The 22,171-nt window shown below is 36.5% G+C and overlaps 1 long non-coding RNA gene across 2 annotated transcripts in view; it reads right to left on the reverse strand.

Moving 5' to 3' along the window:
• The window catches only part of LOC141406731 (uncharacterized), a 470,067-nt gene extending 448,102 nt beyond the window's left edge, over window positions 1-21,965 (reverse strand). For both annotated transcript variants that reach the window (XR_012413497.1, XR_012413496.1), the window contains exon 1: window positions 19,891-21,965. This is a non-coding gene — a long non-coding RNA (uncharacterized lncRNA). The remainder of the gene's footprint in view (window positions 1-19,890) is intronic.
• Between the last annotated feature and the right edge of the window lie 206 nt (window positions 21,966-22,171).

A 22,171-nucleotide genomic window follows, 5' to 3' on the forward strand; every position in this document is an offset into this window, starting at 1 on the left:
GCACAAACTTCAAAATACCGAAAATTGCGAGGTACGTGGTCTTATCTTCACCATTTTTGGTGCAGAAGTTGTTCGACCACACACACGTTAGCGTTTAAACAACCCTTAATGTTCGTATTCGAACATTGTCTACAACAATAAATTTTTAAAATTATCGCAATCTATGCATCAAACTAAAAACAAGTCGCGTATACACATTATGAGGCGAACCGGTTAAAAAACCACGCCATGTGTTAGGTATTTCCATAAGCTTTCAGACAATATCCACGATAATCGGTTCATAAGAACCGGGTCTAATACGTTTTTTAAATCTGGCCTTTCGGGTCAAATAACCGACGAAGCAGATCCGCCGCCTATGAAAATCATACATTTACGTAATCTACACATCAAACCCTACCTTCGGACAAAAATTTAAAAAAATCGGAGAAGTTTCGTTGAAGCCGTTTCCGTTGGCCTTACGATTACAGATGTGGCTTAAATGGGTTAATTTTGCATAAAACAAGTAAAAAAGTATCAGTCGGTTTTGCCAACAGAGATATACCCTCAGCCTGTGTGAACTGAAACGTTCATCTATTGACAATATCGAATCTACGGATTTTGTTGCCCTTTTTGAAATTTGCCGACAAAAAATATATTTGGTTTGAAGATCAAATGAGTGGCGGAGGATGTACTTGAAGGAATGGACCCACATAGTCAATTTTGGAAGTGGAACTTATTTTGGTATTCATTCCTTTTGATAGATTTTGTGCCCACCAGTCATTTCAGTTGGTCACCGTATAACTTAGAGGTTTTGGGCCACGATGACAGAAAACATGGACTTGCCCACGAAAAACAGAAAATCGCTTAAACAGAACCACAAAGAATAGCATCGGTATAATTTTCCAAAGGTTCTTCGAACAGATCCTAAACTGCGCTTAAACAAAAATGTTGAATTTTTGTGGGGGGAGGTACCCTAAGGAGAAGACCGATTTCTGAAGTAAAATTACATTTGGACAAAATATTAATAGATTAAGGGTTTGGACGGTTGCTCCGTTCAGCACATATAGCTCCTACTATTTTAGTGAAATTTTTTAACATTTGGGGTGGGGGGAGGTGCCGGAAGGTGCGCACCGACAGTAACATTCTTCAAACTTAAACCTAGTTTAGACTTAATATTACGAAGCCCAAATTTTAGACGGAATCCATAGGGATTTTTACTGCTTTCGGGCTATTTTCCCAGGAAGCATGGACTTCCCCTGAAAAAAACTTGCACCGTCGTCATGGGGGCAGAGAATACAAGTTGTTACAACAAAGATAAAAGCGATTCGAAAGCAGGCCATAAATTGCATTTTTCCGAAATTTTGTGTGGGATGTACCTGAAGGAGTGGACCGATATGGCCCATCTTCGAACTTAAACCTTGTTTGGACAAAATATTACGAAGGCCAAATTTTAGACCCAATCGCCAGAGAGTTATTGTGCGTTCCAACCACTACACACGATGTCATAGGGGTTTTTTTGCAACTTTCAGGCTTGTTTCTCAGGAAGTATGGACTTACCCCTGATGAAACTTGTACTGTCGTATAGGGGACAATGAATAGAAGTTGTTACAATAAAAATCAAAGCAATTCGAGAACAGGTCCTAAACTGAACTTTCCCGAAATTTTGTGTGGGAGGTACGCGAAGGAGTGGACCGTAAGAGTCCATATTGGAACCTCATCTATGCCTGGTAGAAATTTCACGACCCTTCAAGGGTTATCGTGCGCACAAATTTTCCGAACATTTTCGAACTTTTGTGGGGGAGGTACCTGAAGAAGTGCACCGATATGGCCCATCATTGAACTTAAACTAAGTTTGGACAAAATATTTCGAAAGCCAAATTTTTGACCATATCGGCTTATCCGTTCGAGACTTATCGTGCGCACCAGCCAGCCAGACAGACAGACAGACGGACATTGCGTGAGGCACATTTTGCCCGTATGAAAGTGTATATACCCTCCTTGGCATTAATGCTGAGGGTATAATGACTCTAACGTGGAATAACTCTACTAAATACTCTCCGATTTTGTAGCAATTTTTTAAAAACATAGGTTTAAATGCGTTTTTCAAATGAATTATTTTAGCCGGTTCGCCTGTATATGTGCATATTCCCCTTATATGTGCATACAAATGATTTGTTTTTTAGAACGGCTATATCTCAAAAATGGTCCCTGCTACGAAAATAATTATAAAAAACCAAACTTGTATATTCCTTTTCTGTCTACAATATTTTTCAAAAAAATTCCGAACACCTAAAAAGAACCTTAAAATTTGGCCTTTGACCCCGAAAAACGATTTTTGCACACATGGTATCGATTGGGGTATCCGTTCCTAACGACTTTTTCTTTTTTCAACTTCTAGAATAACAGGTTACTCTAGTGGTTGAAGAATAACTAGTTACTCAGTGCGACATGCCCTTGTTTAAATAAGTTACTACTGCCAAAAAGTACCAATTATTTAATAATGATTTTTGTTTTTCTAGAGAATTACAAATGGAATAATTCGAATTACAAACACAATAATTGGAATTACAAATGGAATAATTCGAATTTCAAATTGAATACTTCGAATTATAAATGGAATTCTCGAATTACAATTCAAATGTTTCGAATTACAAGTAAAATGTTTCAAGCCTGGCTCATGCTAGCTTTGTTTTATGTCTACCTGTTATGGCGATGATGATCATATCGCTCATTCACTCATAGAGTGGCACATCTCAAAAAACTCAAGTTTCGAGAAAAATGTGTTTTAAGCTGGCGATTGAAATTTGACTTCCCAATTAAAAAATAACTACTTTGTAAGGAGTTAGCCAGATGTCAGTGGTAAATTATGCCACTCTTTGAATAAATAAGCGATATGATTTAATTTTGTTGTTTTTCTCTTTCGAGGCGAGCTGACGATCAGAAGGTGTTTGCAAATAAAAAATAATGTCAGAGATTTTGTCATCACAAAAAACTACACTACATGTTTCGCACTTGGTGAGGATGCTCATCAGTAGTATTTTGTGTGGCAATTTGATTAAGCCCCTACCCCAAATTTTCTATATATACTGAATTTATTGCTAAATTGCAATTAGGAATATAATACAAAGGATATTTTTAAGCATTGCCAATATTAACAATCTTATTCATTTACAAGAGAGAGAGTTTATTTTCATGCAATTGCAATTGTCTCGGGTGCAAGTTCATACTTTCTGAGATAAATACCATAAATCTGTTAAAACATTCGCCCACCAACTCAAATGGTTAGTCCAAACATTACACATCGTAATTGTACAAACTTAAATCAAATCATCGACAAAAGTTCAAACATATTCGCTTAATTACAGGATAAATTTCGTGGATGATTTTTAAATATTCTTCGGTTAGTTGTCAGGGTTTTTTCTAGCGAAGTTTATATTTCCCAAAATAACAATCCGAAGAAAAACAACTAAAAAAAGCGTCAGTCAGCTTTCCCACAGAAATGTACCCGCATGTCTGTCACATCTGAATTTCGACCTCTATTAAACAAAAGTTGTCTCAGGAAAAATTGTTGACATAGGCTAAAACCCTCACGTATTTTGAATGTTTTAGCCAAATTTCTATCCGATTTAGATGTTATTTGGCATTCTTATTTCTCTATGAACCAGAAGTCTCGTTAGTTTGATATAGACAATAGTTTGATGTAGCCCTTAGTCAAATTTCCAACAGGATCAGTTATAACTCGACTTTTCGAGGTCTCTGTTGACCGGAAATCTCCTATCTTAAAATTGTCCATGTTTTTGTTATTGGTCCATGTGTTAGTCATTAGAAAATTTTAAGAACATTTTCGAACCGCATTAGATGTTATTTGTCAAGCTCTCTATGGACAGGTAATAATCCTAATTAATTGTATTAGCATCTTTATCATTGTGTGTCAGTCGGTCTCGGCGATAAACAAATTTCCATATAAATGAGCTAAAAATATCGTGGTATTTTTTGATCTCCGTATGAACAAAATTTCCTTTCTTTGCAAACTACCTGTACTGTACATTAATTTTATTTAAATGAATATTTTTTCGCCAATCAATATTTGTTGCTTCAAAGTTGAAAAAGAGAAAAATTTCCCTTCAGAAATGTAAATGAAAAAAATAACAAAAATGACAATCATTATTGGGGACACCTTTCGAGCATGACATGCAAAACCCAAATCAGTCATTCAATTGCAAACACCTTTGTGTATTTCATTTCGAAGTAACAAAACAAATTTGACAGGAAAATTGTAAAGAAATTATAAATTTATCCTAAAGAAACTAAATGTCTGCAATAAAAAACTGCAATACAAATAAAAGTATAGAAAGAAATTGTGGTATACATAGACACTTTAAGGTCTTTTATTCGAGTTACTATTTCTTTTGTATAAACAAAACAACCACTTTCACAAATATATTCACTAACGTTCAATCAATATTATAATCGTTACAGTATTGGAAACTTGTTGTCTCCACCTGTATTTGGAGGTGGTATTTTTATTTTTTTTTTTTTTAAGGTTGCAACGAATATTTGTATTCATTTCAGTTAGTTGTATGTTTAATTGTAATGATTATGACGATTGTAATCCTAGTCATACTACTAGACAGAGAGTCAGCCAGATAGTCACCCCTTTGATAGGAAACCTAGTGGAATAAACTAAACACCAAAGCAATTCAAATCATTCATGACAGCTCAGCTTAGTATTTAAATTGCTTAATTTCAATACTACCACGGAATGGCTGCATCAATGGCTCAACCTACCACTAAAATTGTGTACCCCACCAATAAAATGCCGCAGTAGTACCTTAAATGTATGTACGTTAAGAATGTTTCCCAGCTCCTAGCCTTGCTATTGCCGTAGAGCTTGCTTTGTATAATTTCGTCTATTTTGCATATGGTGTCATTGTCGCCGTCGTTCATGACGGCAGCAAGGACAACGGCTGCAGAGCTTGTACAAGACCACTACCACTTTTGATCTTCAATGTTTCATACAAAAATCCCATTTGACGTTTTTATAGTTATAGAAGTTCGCTTTTTTTACTTTGTGTAATACACTCATACCTACAGAGAACATACAGACGGTGACTTTGTTTTGCTAACTCTTACCCATAAAAGGTCATACGTTGGTATGTTCTAATTCGCTACTTCACCCTCAGTTCCTTCACACATTTTCATTTAAGAATGGTTGTGATGATGTGGTTTGTTTAATGAGTCTACATATGTACGTATTTTTCATTGCAACTTGTCTGATTTTGCTCTGGGATGTCTATCAAGCACTATGTTTCTTCGGAACTTTTGATATACTTTAGTGTATTTTAAAGTGATATGGCAATAGCGCTTAATTTAGCACATTTTACCAAGATATTTCAAGGGATTTTATAGAAACATTCATGTGTCCAAAATTGCTAATTCTCAATATAGATTAGGCTCAAGTATAACCTGAATACAATCGATAAAGAAAACTTTATATGATGTGCACGAGGTTTGGATGCCGCCGTGGTGCATCTGCGAGCATTCGGTTTTTCAATGAAGCTTACACTCCTTAGCTTACCTTTTCTGTGTATTTTAACAATGTAAAAGTTTGCTGCAAGAGGTCCCGAACTTTGTTTGAAACATTTTTCGGAATCAGCGATAAAAAGGTGTTCTATATCGTTGCGATAAAAACGGGTTGCACATAATGATATGCGAAGGTACTCTGTGTACCTTTCAACCTATGTTCATTAAAAACTTATCAAATTTATCCAGATTACCCTCCGTTAACTGATAAGTCTATGGCGATTGATCGTGGACAAGTGAGTAACCCTATTCGGACTACTATAAAAAGCGAACAAGAGAAATAAACTCACATATTTTGTACCATACTTGCACAGGTATAAAGCACCGCTGTCTGCAATTGAAGGACCGCGATCTGCAATTAAAAAGGTAGAAAGCCCGATATTTGGAAACAATTTTTTTCCAAAAATTATGTACTTAGGAAGTTTTCAGAATTTTGTCGCGATTTTTGTACGTAAGAACTTTTCGAAAGAAATGGATTTGTATTAAAAACTAAAGGTGTTGAGGAGGAGATACCTGAGAAATAGACCGAAGAGGAACTTATTTTGTAAGTAATTTCTTTCAATAGATTTCACGCCCACCAGTCATTTCAGTTGTTCACCGTATAATTTATAGCTTTTTAACCATTATAAATGGAAGCATTGACTTGCACACGAAGGTCATAATATCGCAGTTTTCACTTCGGTAAAACAATTTTCTGAACAGTGGTTCAGAGGAATTCACGGTTAATGTTAACCTTTAGAGATTTTTTACTAAATTTCATAAAAATATGAGTGTTTTTGTTTTCTTATACCTTCCTATGTAATAAAAATGGTCAAATTCTAATAAATAAACTATATAAAAACAAAAAAAAAAAATTAAAATGTTGTAAAAAAATTTTAAAAAAATTATAAAAGATTTAAAAATTTAATTTTTTTTAAAAAAAATTGAAAAAATAATCCTTGGGTTTTCGTAAAACTCATATACTTAAAATATGTTTAATGTTTGTTTAAAAAACTGTAATTAATATGGGAAACGGTATAAAAAAACACACAGTTTTACCCATGTAATTTCAATAAATTCAAAAAAAGTGGGACGGACAGAACAATAAGGGCACAAAAGTATATATGGACTGAAAAAAGACACTTTCGGGCATCTTTCTGTTAAAACAGTACACTGTTAAATATTGTTCGTAAATGGTTCTAGTCCACAAAATTTGAAATTTCATAAGATTTAGTGCCCGAGGAAAAATAAAATAGCACATGTTGTTTAAAAGCTACGGTAATTTATTAAAACGATTTTTAAGGGCCACAATCCTCCTAACTAACTTTTGTGACGAAGTTATCTTACGGAGTGGAACGACACGACCCATTGTCGAACTTAAACTAATTTTGGACAAATACTACAAGAACCAAGGTTAGGGCCAACTCGATTGCTCCGTTTAAGAGCATAGCGCTTACCATTTAAGATAATACTTTTGAAATATTGAGGGATAGTACCGAGATTGGACCTATAAACACCATCTTCAAACTTTATCTATCATTTTCAGATATATTACGAAATGCAAAGTTTGAACCAAAGCAGTATCCGGTCCGAAAGTTGTCGTCCGCACCAGCCACTACACTTGGTGGCGTAGGTGTTTTTTACAGCTTTCGGCAAAACGCTTGAACCGTTCGAGAGTTATATTCCTCTCCAACTAGCCAGGCAGACGGAAACGTATTTCGTCCAAACATACTTGGGGTCTTAAATCATTACATTTTGGTGGTATGTATATCACTACACCTTTTTTCTGATGTAATTCGAATTATTATATATTTGTAATTCGAGAATTCTATTTGTAATTCGTAACATTTTATTTTCAATTCGAATTATTTCATTTGCAAATTCAAAATATTCCATTTGTAATTCGAATTATTCTGTTTGTAAGTCGAAATATTCCATTTGTTATTCAAATTATTCCATTTGTAATTCGAATTATTCCATTTGAAATTCGAATTATTCCATTTGAAATTCGTATTATTCCATTTGTGATTCAAATGATTTCATGTGTAATTTCAAATAAAATAATTCGAATTACAAATGGAATAATTCGAGTTCCAAATGGAATAATTCGAATTACAAATGGAATATTTCGAATTACAATTGGAATAAATCGAATACAAATGAAATGTTACGAATTACAAATAAAATTCTCGAATTACAAATGAAATATTACGAATTACAACTAAAATGTTTCGAATTACATCTGAAAAACGTGTAGACCAGCCAAAAACAACAAAAATTGTTGGTACTCCTAACCCCTATTTTTCCATTTAATCCAAAATTTCATATGTATATGAAATTTTATTTTTACAGTGTTTTATTTAATTTGCTTTGGTGTGTGTTTAGTTCAAATCTGGTAACTCATTTTTAAGTCGGCTGCAGTTGACCAATCGAACTAAAACTTTGCACACTTTTCAGATTTGGATGACAATACACGAATATGAAATCAAAACCAATATTGGTCCATTTTTACACTGTTTTACAGCGTTTTATCTAATTTGCTTTTCAAATCTGGTAACTAATTTTTCACACGGTTGCAGTTGACCAATCGAAATTAAAATTTTCACACATTTCAGATTTGGATGACAATACATGAAAATGAAATCAAAACCAATATTGGTTCATTCATACAGTGTTTTTAAGGTTTCTAACTTAACCCCTTTTTCAAATCTGGTAACTGATTTTTAAAACGGTTGCAGTTGACCAATCGAAGTAAAACTTTGCACTTTTCAGATTTAGATGACAATACGTGAATATGAAACCAAATTCAATATGGGTCCATTTTTCCTATAGCCCCCATATAACGGTACCACCCGATTTCCGGTATTTTGCTTTTCAAATCTGGTAACTCATTTTTCACACAATTACAGTTGACCAATCGAACTAAAACTTTACAAACTTTTCAGATTTGGATGACAATACATGAATATGAAATCAAAAACAATATTGGTCCATTTTTACAGTGTTGTACAGTGTTCAATTTTACATGCTTTTCAAATCTGGTAACTCATTTTTAACACAGTTGCAGTTGACCAATCGAACTAAAACTTTGCACACTTTTCAGATATGAATGACAATACATGAATATGAAATCAAAACCAATATTGGTCCATTTTTACACTGTTTTACAGTTTTTTATCTAATTTGCTTTTCAAATCTGGTAATTTATTTTTCACACAGTTGTAGTTGACCAATCGACCTTAAACTTTGTACACTTTTCAGATTTGGATGACAATACATGAATATAAAACCAAAACAATATGGGTCCATTTTTTCCTGTAGCTCCCACCCAGCGGTACCACTCGATTTAAGGTATTTTATCGTCATTTTAAGCCCGTATTGACTGACAATTAGGGTTTCCAATGGTGCAGAAACGTACCCATTAAAAATTATGGACATAGGTCCAGGTTTTGGTATAGCCCTCATATAGCGGTACCGCCCGATTTCAAGTGTTTTAAGGATTTTATCTTCATTTTTATACCGAATTGCGTGTAACTTGGCATTTGGAGATCCCATAGGTCCAGGCGTTGGTATAGCCCCCATATTACGGCTCCACCCGATTTTAAGTGTTTTTTGTCTTAATGTTTGGGCCGAAATGGGTGTAACTTTGATTTCGAGTTCCCAACTTCTCCACCAAAAATTGTGGACATAGGTCCAGGTTTTGACATAGCCCCTATAAATGGTACCACCCAATTTCAGGCATTTCAAAGTTTGTATCTACTTTTTCGGCCTAAATTGGTTATGGGGTTCCGTTGAAAATGGAAAGAGCATGTTGAGAGGGGAAAGTTCGGAGGATGTTGTTTGGCGGTGGGTTTTCGGAGGTTCGGTGGAAGTTGTTCGGAGTTAAAGTGAATGTTGTTCGGAAGTTCCGAGGAGCTAAAGTGATGTTACGATCTAACATTGATCAAACAAAAGGATTAGTTAATGGAGCAATAGGATTTATAACGAACATAATTTGGCCTCAATACCGCAGAGAACAAATGTACGAAACAGATATACCGTCAGTATGGGTTGACTTTGATAGAATTGGTACACATGTGATTCATCCAAAAACAATACAATTTTCTGCTAAGTTCAGTTACGGAACTGCTGAAAGAAGAATGCTTCCAATGATACTATCATGGGCCTCAACTGTTTATAAATTACAAGGGTCAATTGTGGAATACGCAGTGGTGTATCTAGGATCCAAGCTTTTCGAAAAAGGGCAAGCATATGTGACATTGAGTCGTGTAAGATCGCTGGATGGATTAAGAATAGAAGAACTGGATTGCTCGAAACTAACAGGAAAGAAGCCATGCAATAAGCGTTAACTGAAATCAATAGGATGAGAAACTACCAACCTAAATAAAGTTTTACCAACATTATACATTTAATTAATAAATGTAAGCCCATCATTAAATATCATTTATAATCTCAAGTATATACAAATAAAATTGAAAATCTTAAAAATGTATTTACAAAAAAAATTAAAAATAATTATAAAATTAATAAGTTTCAGTGTTCTATTTGTAAATGCACTAAAAACTAGAAAATAAGTATATAATTAAAAAAAATTAAGTAACAGTGTTTTATTTATAAATGCACTTAAAAGTAGAAAATAATTTTTCATGATGGAATCTCTCAAATAAAACGCTTGCCGTTCAATATTGTCCCAATTTTTAATTCAAATGCAAGCGTTTTATTTGAGAGATTCCATCATGAAAAATTATTTTCTACTTTTAAGTGCATTTATAAATAAAACACTGTTACTTAATTTTTTTAATTATATACTTATTTTATTTTTAACGTTAAATCGTGCCAGTTCATTGTTGTGGTTAAAAAACGAATCCTACTAAAATTTGTGAAAATCCGATGGGATTTTAATCTAGCTCCAATATGAGTATTTAGAGGATACTCTTCAGCCTAGAGGATATAAAATGAGATCCCCTAACACCACGTGCCTATCTGTGTTTTATATTTGCAATAACGTACCGACTGCCATGGGAGCCATAAATCACATTCTCATAGTTGACAGCAGACTCAATAGAAACATGATGCAAAAACGAACGCAAGCAATCACCTGAAGAGAATTGCACGACCTCTTGAAAGAGAGTGTATTTGTCGGTCCGTGTTGGAAAAGTTTCCCTGTGGGGAACTCTGAGCACATCCCCCTGTTTGACCACGGTTATCCCAACTCAATCGAACAGAGAGGCGACTTCCTCAACTACGCTAAGAATCAGCAACCTAGGGGATTAAATATCGGTTGTAGTCGATAGGCCAATTCTTCCCAGGCAGGTCGCTGTGGTGGTTTATTAAAGGTAGTAGAGCCAGCGAAAGGAGGGATAAATACATCTATAGAAAGGCGGTGAATTACTGAAAAAAACATTACTGCAAACGTCGTTTTCAATATTCTGAACTACAGGCTTTGCGAAGAGGAAGACGATTGTGCACCTTCTCTGCCGATGTACTACCCTGGTGAACAAAAGATTGCTTATCCCCGCCTTAATATCTAACTGCACTACGTAATAGCTGTGGGCGAGTTTTCTTAGATCTACTTACATTCGGTTAATTTCTCATCCGCTCAGTTCAAACTAATCTCTTTTCTATCTTTCCTTGTTTGTTCTGTCCATTTGCCATGCCCAGCAGGCATTTTAATTGGTCAGCGTAGGATTATTAGCATTTACAGGCTATTATGTCAGGTCTTTGAGGTGGAAGTACCGGAAGGAATGGACCAACATCTATCTTCGAACTTTATCTAAGATTTGCACATATATTAATATATGCCAAGTACGGCAAAGCAGTATCTAGTTTTCAGGCCATTTGCTCAGGAAATATATGGACTTGCCCCTGAAAAAAACTTGTACCATCGTAATGGATGCAGCGAATTCAAGCTACTGCAATAAGAAGGGATTCAAGAGCAGGCCTTAAGCTGAATTTTCCGAAATTTTGTGTGGGATTTATCCGAAGGAGTGGCCATATAAGAACCTTATCTATGCTTGGTAGAATTATTACGATGTGCAAACTATGGACCAACTCGGTTATTGTTTGCACTATTTTAGCGAACATTTTGAACTTTTGTGGGAGGCGTGGACCGATATGGCTCATCTTCGACAAATATTGGACAAATATTACGAGGACCAACTTTTCGAGCGAATCAGCTGATCGGTTCGAGAACTATCGTGCGCTCCAGCCGTAAGGCTTTTTACAGCTTTTAGTTTCATTCTCAGGAAGTCTGGTCTTGCCCCTGAAAAAAAAACTTGTACCGTCGCAATGGGGGCAGCGAATGCAAGTTATTAAACAACAAATCAAAGGGTTTGGATAGAAGGTCTTACTCTGCACTTTTTCGAAATTTTGTGTGGGAGGTACCAGGAGTAGTGGACCAATAGAGCCCATATTAAAACCTCATGTATGTCTGATAGAAATTTTACGAATGCCAAATTTTGAACCCAATCGTTTGATCCGTTCGAGAGTTATCGTGCGCTCCAGCCAGCCATACAGACGGACGGGCATGGCTTAATCGACTCCAAATTGCCTGAAACGGATTTGGTCCAAACATACTTGGGGTCTAAAGCCATTATTGCGATGGGGCACATTTTGCTCGTTTTTGCTGAAGATATAATATTTACCTTGACCACGAAAATTGGTTTTGCACATGTGTAATCGGTAACGACCTTCAGGTTAGTACATTACTTCTAATGACAAACCCTAGTTTTCCACATTTGCCCCTTTTACGCGTGTCTATTTTGACTAGACTACGTTTTGACCTCCTCCACTCCTGGAGCGATTTTTCCTCAACACAGTGTACAGCCTGGGTACATAAGCTGTCTCGCCTGCTTGCTTCTGATAAAAGAATAAAAAAGAAAAGGACAACCCAGTTCGAAATTTGCTCGGCCTTCTTTATTCTTTTAGTTTTGTTATGCCAGAAATGAAGCAGGAAAGCAAGGGAAGCAGGCGAGGTAGCTTATGTACCCAGGCCTTAACCATCACAACGCTGTGGGCTGTAATTGTTGATACGCTTCCCTGTACCGCCGACTCATAAAGCGACTATTTCCTTGATCTGAGCTCGGTGTCTGACAATTGTCATAAAATTGCGTACTGCGTGTGTGGTTGCTGTTGCGTCTACGACGCATTGGGTGCTGTGTTCATACATTTCCTTACACAGACGGGACCAGAGCACCCACTCCCGTTATCTATACATGTATCTACTAATAACACAGAAAAACGACACAACTACAAACATATGAACACTGAGGTGGCAGCCGCTGTCCCCGGAGCCCGCCACCGTGGGACAATTAATATAACATTCAAGATCAGATATTTTAAATATCGTCCAATGAAAAACAGAGTGTGTCCGGTACTCGGAATTGAATCCAACACCCCTTACTTTGCTAGTCTAAATTTTGCTTTAAATGGAATGGAAAAACCAAAAAATACCAAATATCAAGAGGTTGGGCCATATAAAAGCGTGGACCTATAGCGACAAAATTAGAGGGGAAAGTTAAATACCCCCACCGAACACTATATAACAAATTTCAGCCATTTCGATGGATTATTGTGACCATAACCATCACAATCCCGAAAATCTGGAGGTACAGTTCTATGAGGGCTATACTAGGGCGTGGACCTGTACCGAAAATTTTCTGGGGGAAAGTTGTATAGCCCCAACGAAGACTAAATATAAAATTGGGACGAATATTGAGGCCGCAACCTTCAAAATACCGAAAATCATTCTAGGGGGCTATATAAAGGCGTGGACCCATACCAACATATATAATATGGAAAATTTTCTACCCCAAATCAAGGCTAAATACCAAATTTCAGCCATTTCGGTGGAATATTGAGCCCACAACCTTCAAAATAGCTGAAATCGGGAGGTACCGTTCTATGGGGTCTATATGAAGGCGTGGACCTGTACCGAAAAAATTCTAGGGGAAAGTTTGATAACGATGACTAAATACCAACTTTCAGCCATTTTGGAGGAATATTGAGGCCACAACCTTCAAAATACCGAAAATCGGGAGGTACCGTTCTATGGGGGCTATATAAAGGCGTGGACCTAAAACGACAAATTCCATATGGAAAGTTTAATACTCCGAACGAAGACTAAGACCTAATTTCAGCTATTTCGGTGGAATATTCAGGCCACAACCTTAAATATACCGAACATCGGGAGGTACTATTCTATGAGGGCTATATGAAGGCGTGGACCTATACAGACAAAATTCTGGGGGAAAGTTTTACACCCCCAACGAAGACTAAGTATCAAATTTCAAATTTACAAATACCGAAAATCGGGTGGTACCGTTATATGGGGGTTATATCAAAACGTGGACCGATATGGGCCATTTGCAATACCCAAACATCCTAGGAGTAACCGAAACTTCTGTACCAAATTACGATGTGTTGCAAACGGAATGACAAATTTAATTATACCCTCCAGCTTCTGAAATTCAGAAAAAATATTTTTTTAAAAATGCATTTCTTATCTGTCTTAGGATATCATGCCAACGTTTTTTGCTTTACCTGTCAACTTAGGTGTTGTGGATTACGTCTTCGGGCATTTCTGGTGACGATATACTATTGTACTAAGGACCCCATGGACTATCTATTGTAAAAATGTCGACATTATACCTGTCCGGGGACTAAGCTGGACTTAAGCTGGGGTGTACAAACCAAATTACTGGTTAATCTTCTTAAACCAAGCTGCAAATAATGTCCAGAGTGCATATCGTCACCTGAAATGCCCAAAGACGTAACCCTCAACGTAACCCTTTGAGGGTTAAGTGTGTGAGCAATTCAGGAGACGATATACAACACATTAGGATCGCACATACATATGTCTATGTATATGTCATCCATTTATGGTCAATAATCGTGTAATTTTTATTGTAGATTAAAGCTTTTCTCTACCCACTTGTCTGCTGATATTCAACTTTCAGAAATAAAGACCTCCACCGCTCCTTATGTAGATTTCCATGTGACTTTACATTAACATACCTAAAGATATTTGCTTTTTGCTAATTGAATTGTCATAATTTTTTAATGCATTGCATGCCAATGCGGATTTTTTCTTCTCAGCATACATGCTGCTGGAATTCATACACAAACATTTCCCGACCAAGAGCAGTTATATTAAGAAGCACTCTATCCGCACACACGCACACTCGTCCATACAGAACATAACAAATATTCATTATTTCACTTCAGTGTTTTCCTTCCTTTTTTCTCTTAATTATGTTGGAAATTAAAGACACATGTTAATGGATGCCTAGCATAGCATAGCACTCTGACAGTCAGTCAAGTCAGACAGCCAACCAACCAACCCGGGAAACCATAACACCTGACATTCTAGTAGTGTTTGTCAAGGCATTTGTGTGTATGTTGATGGGTGTTAAAGGTAAATTTCTTTTACTTCAATCTCCTTTAAATATTTTTCTTTAATTATTTTTGGGTGTTGTTGTTTTTACAATTTTACGAAAATGTTATATACTTTAGCTTTCTTTTCTCTCTCTCTTACTCTGTGTCTCTTGATCACATCAGTTTTAATTAAGGAACACCAAGTTTATTTAAGGCAACTCTTTTTATTTTTTGTCCACTTTTTGATTTTTTTTTTTTTTTGTGGGGGATTTGGCTTGCCTGCCTTATCCTTTCGAAATATTAGTGGATCCTTCTTTAGTCACCTATGTTTCACACAACATGGTTTAAGACCTTTTACACCCTCTGTTACTGTAATACTGATGCACAGGTTGTTTGTTTTTTTTTTGTGCATTTCCCCAAGTATTTTACTTTACTTTGTGCTTAGCGAGCGTGAAAATCTCATTACTGTCTGTTCTACATTCAGCGTCAGAGATGATTAAACTTGTGTTTTCTATTTTCTGTGTTATTTTTTAGTGGTGGTCGTGGTGGTGCTTTGTTTGTTTGTCATTTTATCATCAGCATCATCATGGATGGCATGGCATGACTCCTGTGGCAATGGGAATTTTAAATGTTCCAGAATACTGGAAAATTTATTAACTTTGCTCTTGGCGTGTATATGGCCTGCGCTCAATGATCTGAATATTTTCAGTTCTAGTTTGTTTTTTTTTTCGTTTTTTTTTCCAGCTCGTCTGTTACTTGAAACACACATTAATTATGTACGATTTCATTTGGTCATGGGAGTTAATTAAAATCAGTAGGGAATTTGTTTGTCGTTTTTTTCGGTTATATTCTGGCGAAAAATGGTTAGCTTAAAAGCTAAAAATGAACAGTATTTGTTATGCAGTGAATGAAATGAAAACAAAAATTCTTGTCTCCACCAAAAAAAGGAGTCACAAAACCTAGAAAAATAGTTGAATCTATGGAACGCTACTACGGGAAAAATGCTGATATATGGTCTAAATGGTCAAAATTACGACTTTAGATTTGGTTTTAACCCATAAGAATCCTACTGGGTACATACCCAGGAGGATAATTGAATGATGTATTGTTTTTGATTAGATAATTAGAACAGAATTACATGTCTAACAAGAGAAATATTGCATTACCCGCGGAAAAACAAATTGACTATGGGAGATGTTTTCCTCTACGAAAATGAATGCGGTTGAAGATTTGCCTACTTATAGGTCAGCAAGGACAGGATTTGTAGATAAATCAATCTTATGATAACTAAGACAATTTTTCAATCAAATTTATATGTTCAAGTTTTTTAATTTGTTCAATATTTTAGTATTTCATTATGTCTTGTAAATGTGAGTTTGGTATAGTCCCCATATGAAAGTACCACCAGATTAAAGAAACTTCGACAAACTTCTTATTATTTCAAAATTGAACGGAAAAGGTCGAATAAAACAAAAAATCTAACAATTGAAAATATTTAAAAGTAAAACAAATCCGGGTCCTAAAAGGTTTTTAGTTGAATTTCTACTCTTTGGGTACACAATATGTTGAACAAATTCGGCACTCTAAGTTAATAAAGTATAATAACGCTCATCCTATTTAAGGCATTTTAAAAGGTTTAACCATATTTTTATTCCAAATTATCTGTAATTTGGTATTTCTATCCTTGACGTAGGGGATGAAAGTTACCAAGGAACGGTCCTGACCGACTTTAACATGGCAAATACCAGGATTTATCTTGGTCCCTCTTTCATCTCAAGTGTACACTGACCTCCCCGTGGTGTCACCTGGAAAGCTGCCTATAACACCCCCTAGAAAAAGCAGCCTACTATGAAAAAACGAAAGAAAAGAAAAACAAACCACTCTAAAGTTGAATGTTCGAACTCTTTATAGAGAAGGCAGATGTACTTGAAAAGTAGAAGGCCGACATTACTGCCATACAAGAAATACGATGGATTGGGAAAGGCGTCACAACAACACCTAAAGGTGACGCACTGTATTATAGCTGCCATAACATAAAGCATGAGTTTGGTTGCGGATTTGTTGTTGAGTTGTTGGTCGGAGGTTAAAACATCTGGTCTCCAGCTTCACCCCTGTGAGTGAAAGACTCGCTGCAATTCGTTTAAAAGCAAAATTCTTCAACATCAGCTTTATTTGCGCTCATGCTCCCACTGAAGACAAGGACGAACAGATATATTTTACGAGCGCTTAGAAGAAACTTATGACCATTAACCTGCCCATGACATTAAAAATATTCTAAGCGATTTTAATGCCAAAATTGGAAAGGAGAATATCTATGGCCCAACAGTCGGGAAATTCAGTCTCCACAGTGAAACATCTGACAATGGTATGAGGCTGATAGACTTTGCAGCTGCAAAAAACATGGTAGTTAGCAGTACCAGATTTAAGAATCTCGATATTCATAAGTGCACCTGGCTGTCTCCAGATCAAAGAACAAGTTATCAAATTGATCACGTTGTGATAGATGGAAGACATTAATCGAGCGTATTGGATGTACGATCGTTCCGAGGAGCAAACATAGACTCGGACCACTACCTTGTTGCAGCAAAAGTACGTACGTTGCAAATAAAGCACGAACAGATACAACGCGGAAGTTGGACATCGGTAAGCTGCAAGCAGAACAGATAGCTACAGCAAATTCCACTCAATTAGCCCAATTGCTTAATGAAAGCACTGCTCGTCCCGATAACATATCAGCACAATGGCAAAATATTCCCCAATCCATGCAAAGAGCCGCAAAATCAATACTTGGATACCAGAGACCTCCACAAAGGAATTCATGGTATGACCAGGAGTGTCGTGCTACTACCGAATATAAAAAGTGCGGCATATAGAGGTACTTTACGCGTAGCGCACGAGAGAGATATCGGGAGAAAAGAAGAGAAGAGAAACGTCTTTTCCGCAAGAAAAAGAGAGAAATGGAAAAGCGGGAGTGTAAAAAAATCGAGATGTACAGGAGCCAGAATGAAGTCCGAAAATTCTACCAAAGAGTGAGACATCAACAGATGGCTTTGGTACAGGCACATCCTCCTGTAGGGACCAGCAAGGTAATCTGGTAACAAATACAGATACCGTGCTCAGGATATGGAAGGAACTTTTCTCCAATCTGCTGGTATCCAATAGTAGCAAAGACGATGATACCACAGATCCAATCCCAGAAGATCGTATAGAATGTATACCGCCCAGCCAAGATGAGGTAAGAGCAGCAATCAACAGGCTGAAGAATAATAAAGCAGCAGGATCCGATGGCTTACCAGCCGAGCTGTTCAAAACCGGAGCCGACACGCTGATAAGGTGTATTCATCAGCTAGTTAGCACCATCTGGCAGGAAGAACGAAAGGAGATAAGACACAAGAAAGGAGATAAGACTGTATGCTCTAACTATATAAGTCTTCTCCTATTGCCTACAAGATAGTGTCAGGGATAATGTGCGAACGACTATAGCCTGTAGTCAATGAAAAAATTGGGCCATACCAATGCGACTTTAGACCTGGCAAATACACCATTGACCAGATATTTACCCTGCGGCAAATTCTGGAGAAGGCCCAATAGATGCAGATCGACACTTACCACTTTTTTGTTGATTACAAAGTAGCCTTACATTCCAAGCCATGTCTGAATTTGGTATCCCTGCAAAGCTCATCCGGCTTTGTAGAATGACATTAATTGATACTCGATCGTCAGTTAAAATAGGAAAGAACCTTTCCGAAGAGTTTGGTACAAAAAGAGGTTTCAGACATGGTGATGGCCTCTCGTGTGATCTTTTCAACATTCTGCTGGAAAAGGTTATACGGGATGCGAAGGCAAAAAGAAGTGGCACAATATATACAAACAGCCATATGTTACTTGCTTCTGCCGATGGCATTGACATCATAGGTCGATCAGTAAAGGAAGTAACTGATACCTTTGAAAACAGTCGAACTGCGAAAAGACAAAGTTAATGGTGTCGTCGCACAATGCGTCCATAGAGATCGGGCCAACTGTTGACGTTGGTTTCTATAATTTTGAGGTAGTAAGGGACTTCGTCTACCTCGGCACCGACGTAAACGCAACCAACAACATCAGTTGTGAAATACGAAGAAGAATGGTGTTGGCCAACAGATACTACTTCGGGCTGAGTAAGCAGTTTAGGAATAAAGCCACATCTCGTCAAACAAAAGCAACGCTTTAAAAAACACTGATACTTCCCGTGCTGATGTATGGTTCAGAAGCCTGGGTACTTGCGCAAGCAGACAAGGCAGTGCTTGGCGTGTTTGAGAGAAAAATCCTTCGAAAGATCTATGGACCAATCTACGTTGACGGTGAATATCGACATCGTATGAACCACGAGCTGTATCTGCTATACAACGACATCAGTATAGATAAACGTATCGAGATGCAACGATTGCGTTGGCTAGGCCATATCATAAGAATAAAAAGGCGTATAAATTCGGGCCGCATGGCGGTGCACGCTGAAATCGCTGTGAATCAATTAATAAATTATTTCAATTTATTGCTATGTCTGTAACAGAATATTGGGACCAGAAGTGGGGAAAGGCTCTCAGGTAAGGAATCGTCAGACGCACCGCATTAAACATCTTTTTGATAGCTGGTTCTCAGGTTGGAAGGTAAACCCGATGTGAAGTCTGTTAAGAATATATCTACTGAAGTGGCTATAACTTAGTATTTCGGATTCTCAATGGGTGGAAAACATCGATGTGTCATTGGTGTTAAACCTTGTTTAAATGAAATTGATATTCTTCAGTTAGCATACTACATTTCTCATAGGAATAAGCCTTGACGTGGCGGAAGAACTTAGAACTGTCATAAACGGAAGGAAACTAAGTCTTCCATTTTACTTCAATAAAGCTCGTGGAGATGGAAGGTATAACAAGAATTTAATTTTTTTTTTCTTATTTACTGTAGGTTCCTCTTTGATGACTATTTTTAACTTACATTTTTTAAAATTCTTCTGCTCTACATCTGTTGTAACATTTAAAGCGGCACAGCAACTTTCCAAACGAAATTTTGTAGGTCAGTTTTTAATCGGCATACCAGGCTTCTTGCTTGCTATTAGCATAGAGGAGAAGTACTCCATATGAATTCCAAATTTGTATGTGCTCGATATTTATCTCATAATAATGTATACAGCATGTGTGTAGAACACCATTTTGTATGTCACTGTGTCTCTGCATATCTGTTAAATTGATGGTTGCAGACCATCAAATCACATTTGTTGTTGTGTAGCCAGCTAGCTATTAAACTAGACTAGATGGATTGTATTGGATGGATAAATGGAACAAAACATATGATGTGATATCAGCAGTCCATATGATAATTTGTATGTGGGCGCCTTGATTTTGGATTTTTATGAATGAATGGGCAACAAATTATTCGTCTTTTTTCAAGTAGTTCTTAGTTTAAACGAACAAGTGCAGCCAGCCTATGTATTATGACAAGCTTGCAGGTTGCCTGACTGGCTGCTTGGCTGGGTATGTGGTTTTCTTTGTAATACTTGTGAGACCCAAATTAAAGCATGGGTAGGTGGAAAATTTGAGAATGGCACTAAGTATATGCGTAGATATGGCTGTCTAGCTGGCTGACTGGCTGGACGACTGCCTGACATTCTGAATGTTGTTGATTTTTTGTTTAGTTTATGCATTCATTCACTTATTTTGACTTAACAAAATTCATTCATAGTATTCATTTATGCAATACATTTTGTGTATTCATATAGACCTTTACGTTTTCTTTGTTGTTGTTTGCAAAGTTGTTTGCTTTTTCGGATACTGGACCAAACCAAGCCAGACTAGACATCCGGTTGCAAATAATGCGGCGACTGCCGGTTTCGGTTGATGCCACTACTACTTCTGCTGCTGCTGGTGGTTCATTTTTGCATTTGCATGTCAGACAATTATCACTTGTTCACGACGTGTATGAATTTTCTTTTGTGTCGAAAAAAGTATACAGCCACTTAAAATCGTTTGTCTGACATTTGAAAATATGCATGTAGTTGCCCCAATGCCTGCTGTTATGGTTTGTGGAAAAGGAGGCGGTAGGTTATGTTTGCTGTGAGCTGGAAAAACTTTGTAGGCATTTTGTCGCGTGCACATACCATACAAGGTCGCCTTAATTCTCTCGAAAGAGGTCAGGGTGCAATGATGCAGCAGCGTTCAGGCTGCTGATAAGATGCTGTAGCTGCTTGGAAATGCAAAGCAATTGAAAATATACTCGATTGTTTTCTTTTGTTGTGGTTCTTGATAACAAGGTTATTGGGGTTCAGCAAACATTAAAATGTTTGAACAAACAAAATTTCTAGAAGTTTTTTTTTTCATTTCAAAAAAAGATTTTTATGTGCACCTCGTAACGTAATTTCATAATTTTTGTTTGTTTTGCAGTTGAATACATTTGAGGGGGGATTTATAGTTTATTTATATTTTCAATTATTTGTTTTTATTTATCTTTATTATTGTTTCTTTGTTTTGTTTGTGCTCGCATTGTAGTATGTGCGTCGTTTTATTGTTGTACATTGTTGTATAATTTTGTTGTTATTATTACTATTTGCATTGTTATTATTATTCTCAATAGTTTTTCTCTCATTTGTTGTTGTTCTTTTTTTCCTTTTTGGAATGCCACAAAGTTACCGTTATTTTGTACTGCGCCATTGAAGCAACGGAATGCGAATGCCACCATTAGTTATAATCGGCTGCAAACTAAAAATTGCACTCACACTTTGCGAACGTGTGCCGTAGGCATACACGAGGAATACACGATTTATGTCCAAGCAATCATATTGCCCATACGTACTGCGGTACCCTAACGGTAAATTCACAAAATTGTCTTTAAACAAATTCTAAAAGAAAAATTGTTTATTTAATTCTTTCATTTCTTTCACTAAAGAATTTGTACACTTTTCTTTTGGCTTTTTATAACTTTCTTTCCTCTTCTTGTCTCTCATAGTCTGTTATCTCGAACAACCAACAAACGAATGAATGAAAAGTACGGATGAGTTTATAGACGAACTACAAACTGGCAATGCACACATTTCAATTTTGTATACAGGGCGACAATAGGCCTCTCTTTTCTGCCTTTCTTCTCATAAATAGTTTAAATATTATTTTATTGTGTTTTTCTTTTACAAAAGAGAATTTGCAAAAAATAAACCGGCTTAAAAGCCATGCTCCATTTTATTGAAATTTTTCGTTTTACTCTTACCAGGCGAAATTGCCTTTTTTAC

This window comes from Musca autumnalis, unplaced genomic scaffold, assembly GCF_047663935.1.
Source record: "Musca autumnalis isolate F117 unplaced genomic scaffold, ASM4766393v1 scaffold_5, whole genome shotgun sequence".
NCBI lineage: Eukaryota > Metazoa > Arthropoda > Insecta > Diptera > Muscidae > Musca > Musca autumnalis.